At 37.2% G+C, this 5,670-nt stretch overlaps 2 long non-coding RNA genes across 2 annotated transcripts; one reads left to right on the top strand and one right to left on the bottom strand.

The window, feature by feature from the left end:
- The first annotated feature begins 1,535 nt into the window (after positions 1–1,535).
- Positions 1,536–2,255, top strand: LOC106943933 (uncharacterized). Its single transcript, XR_001424052.1, has 2 exons — positions 1,536–1,974; positions 2,085–2,255. It is a non-coding gene; the product is annotated as an uncharacterized LOC106943933 (long non-coding RNA).
- Positions 2,146–5,087, bottom strand: LOC106943932 (uncharacterized). Its single transcript, XR_001424051.1, has 4 exons — positions 4,794–5,087; positions 4,557–4,715; positions 2,333–2,415; positions 2,146–2,198 (listed from the first exon to the last, which is right to left on the bottom strand). It is a non-coding gene; the product is annotated as an uncharacterized LOC106943932 (long non-coding RNA).
- Positions 5,088–5,670: the final 583 nt, after the last annotated feature.

The following is a 5,670-nucleotide window of genomic DNA, read 5'->3' as shown; positions in this document are numbered from 1 at the left end:
TATGTGCCTCTTGTATCAAGAGAGGTCGTTTGCTTCTGTAAAACTTTAATAAGAAACATTGATTCTATGGGCCGGAAATTTCGCGCATGCGCACAGTGCCGGAGGGCAAAAAGATCATCTTTTTACACTCTATCCGTAGCAATTCAGTTAACTAAATAAAACCTGAAGATGTTGGTATTATTAATTAAATGCAGTACACCACAGCAAAGGTAAAAAATAAAATTAAAAAATAGCGCAAAAAACGACTCAGAATCACATTTTTCTCCTTGCTTTCTGTGTCGGTTTCGTTATGCGCAGACTCATTGCCATAGCAACTGACGACAACGGCGCTTTAAGTTTCTAGATTCAACACTAAAAACACACTGAAACATTCAGTCCGTTACAGTTTCAGGTTTTTAGGCTTGATGTATATTTTGCTCTACTATCTGTCAGATAGTAAAGGTGTTTATGTCGCCTCTTTTTATTTTTTTGACTGAACAGAAACACACCAAATTCCACATCACATCCATACAGGAGACGATCACATCTACACATTACGGTCGTCAAGTCAAGCGCAGTAGCGTGTTTATTAAAGTGACAAACACTTTGCTTTCAAATTTTCCATGTTAAATTATAAATATCATAATCCCATACAGATGTAATTTTTTTATATGAGGGGTATATTTTATTAAACGTTTAAAATAACACTTTCTTTTGTCTACCTTGCTTTTGAAAGTGAAATATAAATTGACGATCTTCTCATTTAATGTTTTTTTATGTTAAATATTTTCTCAGTGCATGAGTGTAAAGGCAATAATCAATAACAAATGATAATGCTGTGCTCTTTAGTGAATGAATAAACTGGGTGTACTCAAACACACCTACATGAAAAACAATGACTAAACATATTCTTGATTCTTCTCAAACTCCCATGCAGAAGATGAATAAAAATGTATCTATTAGTAACAAGATTCTCATATTACTCATGTTAAATTAAAAAAAAAGAATTGAAGGGAAAATTATTTACACACTTATACCATTAAATCTGAATTATTCAAACTGTTTTGGGAGCATGTTGGTGAAATTTTTCTCAATGAAACACTGTCTGCATGAATGTTAAACTGGTCCAGCAGCAGATTGACTCACTGTTATTAGAAAAACGGACAAAGCTGTAAATGTTTTACGCCTCAAAGAGCAAAAAGAGAAGGTGAGAATTTACAGAAAGTAGATATAGCAAATCTATCTAGTCCTTGCCTTTTTTAAATAGTTGTCTCCCATAAAGACATGATTTGTTGTCCTATTTACTCTGCTGATCTATCCCACAAAAACACAGAAGTTTTGAGCTATAACATGACAAAATCTAAAAGGGTTTAACAGCTACTTATGGAGCTAAATCGGGACCATAAAGTTTGTTCAAAAAAAATAAAATAAAATTAAGCTAAATTAAAAAAAAAAATAAACTGAAAAAAGTTTTGAAATTCAAAGTATGAAAAAAAAAATTTAACTGAAAAAATGTAAAGCTACTTTACAGAGTGAGAACGTTTTTATCAGTTTCAGATTTTTTTTATTTGAACAAACTTTATGGCCCCAATTTAGCTCCATACTATCCCATCAGTTGGAAATGCATTTCAGTGTCTTGTTAAAATGTCCTATTCTAATTATTTTATACCATTATTTGAAATTAAAACTTAATCCATAATTAATTTCATATAATAGCTGTCCATAAAATATCTCTTGGTGTAAATTTGCTAAAGCTGTGGACCCAGCTCTGTGTTGTGTGTTTTTACTACATGGTGCAGGAAGCTCAGTGCAAACAGGGTGAACAAAACCCTGAGGCCAAATACCAGCTGCTGCTAACGAGCGTCAGATGCTCATTGCAATGTAAATTAGTTTTAATTGGAGTTTCTGCCTGCGTCATTTATCTCCTAACCTGGCCTTTATTAAAATCTTCGAAGTCACTTTTTGTTTCTGCTCAACATTTCCAAGCTTTTCTTGGTGAGTTTCACGTTTTACTCTCTGTTGACTTTAGTTCTGTGTTTACCAAAAGAACACACCCTTCCTCTGCTTCTGCCGAACATTGAACCCGTCTCTGGTTTACCTTCCAGGCCTCCAGCTCCAGCGACAGCTCCAGACGTTTCTGTGCCGCCTCCAGCAGCTGGTTGTTCAGCGCCATCATCTCCGTCTTACTCCGTAGCACCTCGCCCTCCATCGCCTTCTTCCTGTGCAGCAAAAACAGAAGAAATGAATCACTCCTTAGAATAGATTTACGGCTTTCAGCTTCCGTTTTCTGCCTGAAGTCTTGATTTGGGGAAAAACGACAAAAAGCAGTGTGACAGTTTGTGTGGGAACTCACTTCTCTATGGCCTCGTCTCTGTCCCTCAGAGCCTGCTGCAGGACAGCACTCTCCTCTGCTCCACTTACTCCAGATTTTGAATCCTGAACGGAGAATCAACCATAAGAGGCATTATAAAAACACAGTTCAGTTTAAATTAGTTGTTTCTTATTTGGATTAGTTACAAAATCTTATTTGGATTAGTTGCAGTTCCCTGCATCTACTCCTCCTGCGGTTCACACATTCAACATCAACAACAAAAAACACATAACAAGCATGGATCACATTTTATTTGAATCAAATAGCCTTTATGTTATGGAAAGATATGACAACGTATAAGGATCGTTGTAACTACAAAAAAAAAAAAAAAAAGAAAATTTCCACCAAAAAAATCCAAAATGTTTCAAAACAAAAGGAAATTTCTGAGCTCCAAAAGCTAATCTCAGAATTTCTGTTTTATTTCACCAATGTTTGACTTCTGAAGCTCAGACATGTCCTTGTTTTTTCTAAAACATTTCTGAAATTTTTGACATAAATGTACTCTTCCTTGTTTTTGTGTACAACGCCCCTAAATAATAAGTCATACACAATCAAATCTTGCCATAAAAGAGAATACTCTGGTTTTTAAGAAAATGGCTGCTTATCAGTTATTTGTTAGTTGATTGATAACAGCAATTAACTTTAGATTGTCAACACCTTGCATCACTAGTAAATCATAACCCAGTTTATGACTTCCTCTTTAATAATTGACGCAGAGCAACAAGAATCTCAGATGCTTTCAGGCATAAACTTGTCAGACCACATAGCTGAGCTTAACCCCCTGGGTGGAGTCCCCATCTCAGCGATCCATTTTTCAGTGAATAATGCTTCACCAGATCACGCAGGCCTTTCAAAAGCTGCTTCAGGGGAAATTTTGAGGATATGATGATTTTGGTGCCCTGCCAAAACGGATCAGTTATCCTTTATCTTTACAAAAGTGAAACCATCTTTAAATAACTTGGATCTTAATCACTTGTTTAAAGGAATAAGAGCCAGGGATGTCTTATGGTTGTTTTGTTTTTATACACGAAATCTCTTTCTAAGCTCCTACTTTTTTATTCTGTTTGTTTCAACCACTGATGTTTTAAAAAGTATACAAAAAAGCAGTTTTCTGTGTAAACTAGTCTCCACTTTTGTCTCAGCTCATTCATTTCTCAGGAATGAGCTGAGAAAACACTCTTGTGAGCGACATGCCGACTGAAATCAACCGAAACTAAAGGAATGCAGGTGAAACTACCAAAAGTATTCATCCTTTTCACATTTCGTCAAATTGGAAACACAAACTTCTGTCAGGTTAGAAAAAAAAATAAACATTTTCACCTTGATGTAAAACCCTTTGTGTGGCAAAAAATAAACAGTGAACTTAATCCTGAGCACCAAGCCCACAATAGCACAGGGGGAGAGATACACTACAAAATAATTTATTGGAAAATATTAGTAGTATTTTGTAACCTAAACAGACCAACCCCAAATGTGAAACATGATAGCAGCAGCAGTATCCCATAGCGAAGCTTTTCCCTAGCAGATACAGGGGAAGTGAGTTAACAGAAAAAAGGATAGAGCTGAATGATGACAATCTGTTACAGGCTGCAAACCATTTCAGATTATAAAGGTTACATTCACACTGCAGCCTGAAGTGACCCAATCCGACGTTTGTTTTTTCCTTAATGAGATCTGAATCTGAACATCATTGATACTCAACAAAACGTCACTATCCCGCCTGCTTCGCGCAAGAAAAACAACAACCATGGCGGACAATAATGAGGAATAAGTTGTTAATATGCTGGCTCGGGACGGACATCAACTTCAAACTCGTAAGATATGCTACACCATTAACAAACACGTTTACTTTCGCAAACACCGAGCACTTTTTTTTAATGGCGGTAGGTGAAAACAAGCGCGAAAACGTCACACGCTCGCTACGTGTGACGTTATCGCGCTCTCTACTGCGCATGTTCGCTGGGGAGAGCACATACACGTCGCATATATTTGGAAGTGGGATCTACCACGCCAAAAAAAAAAAGGTCCGATTTCACAAAAAAATCGGAATTGTGTGAAATTGTCCTTAGAAGTTTCCCTTTCAAAAAGACAATAATTGTTGGTATATTTATACATTGATTAAAAAACTGATTGTAATGATGGAAAACTTTAAGAATGAATAAATACATCGAGAGTGAACAACTTCAAGGCAGGGTGTGGCTCTTACATGCTTGGTATGGCTGATTGCCAGCTGTCGAGCCACATTCTTCAGCTCCGACAGGGCAGAGTCCAGGCGGTTCTCCCCGCCTCGTGGCTCGGGTCGGCCGGATTCTGACGCGATCAGCGGCTGCAGCAGCCTTAGAACCGACAGAACCTCGTCTGTGACCTGCAATAAAGATCAAACCGACGTTATAAAGAGCTTTGCAGAGGTATGCCGTGTCCCGGCTTTGCCTACGAGCCTCACCCTCTCTCGGTGCTGACTCCAGCCGGGTCCGTCGGTGCTTCCCTGCAGTTTGTCCACCTGAGCCTTCAGCTTGATGCTCCTCCTGCGGGACAGCTCCACTTCCCTGCGGACTTCTTTGAGCTATCAAGCAACGCAACAACACACAATTTAAGCATGTTAGCAAGGCAGGCAGGTAATTATTGCCTAAGAGGATGAACTTCATGACATTTTAACTCGTTGTAAACAGAAATTGCTAATCTAGATGCCTGAGTGAAACTATGGGTGAAAAATGCAGTTGTTCTGGCTCATAAACACTAACAAGAACTAGTACCGTAATACACTGAAGACACACCAATATGCAAATATATTTATAAAGGACAAAACTGTTTTCAACAGAAATGTTCTTTTACAGGTTTATCTCTAGAAACCTTCCTGTATGCAAAAGTAAATCATATTTACTGCAGAGTTTTACCTCTGTTCTTTTTTTTTTTACTTTCTAAATATTTTGTGTAACTCCTGAAAAATATTGAAGGGCTGTAGCAGCAAGTAGCCTCCAGCAGCAGCTATCCCTTTGCAATATAAATTTTTTACAACTGTGGGTGAAATAAGATTAAACAAGCAATAAAACACATCAGATAGTAGAATAAAGTAAAAAGATTAAAAAAAAAAAACTACCGACCCTTAAAAAAAGATGTCATGACTTTTAACTGGAGAGGTCCAGGTCAGAGGTCAATCTGAATTTATTCCAGCATCTACACTGCAAAAACATCAAATACTGAGTATTTTTGTCTAGTTTCTACTGCAAGTATCTTTGTACAGTTAACATAAGATAAAAATAGCTTACAAGGAACTTTTCAGCAATATACAAGAGCTTGGTTTAAGTAAATTATTCCTTAAT

The sequence above is a fragment of the Poecilia latipinna genome, unplaced genomic scaffold (genome assembly GCF_001443285.1).
Source record: "Poecilia latipinna isolate Pla-1442-1.1 unplaced genomic scaffold, P_latipinna-1.0 Scaffold6420, whole genome shotgun sequence".
In the NCBI taxonomy this organism is placed as follows: domain Eukaryota; kingdom Metazoa; phylum Chordata; class Actinopteri; order Cyprinodontiformes; family Poeciliidae; genus Poecilia; species Poecilia latipinna.
This window is presented reverse-complemented; position numbering and strand designations above follow the sequence as displayed.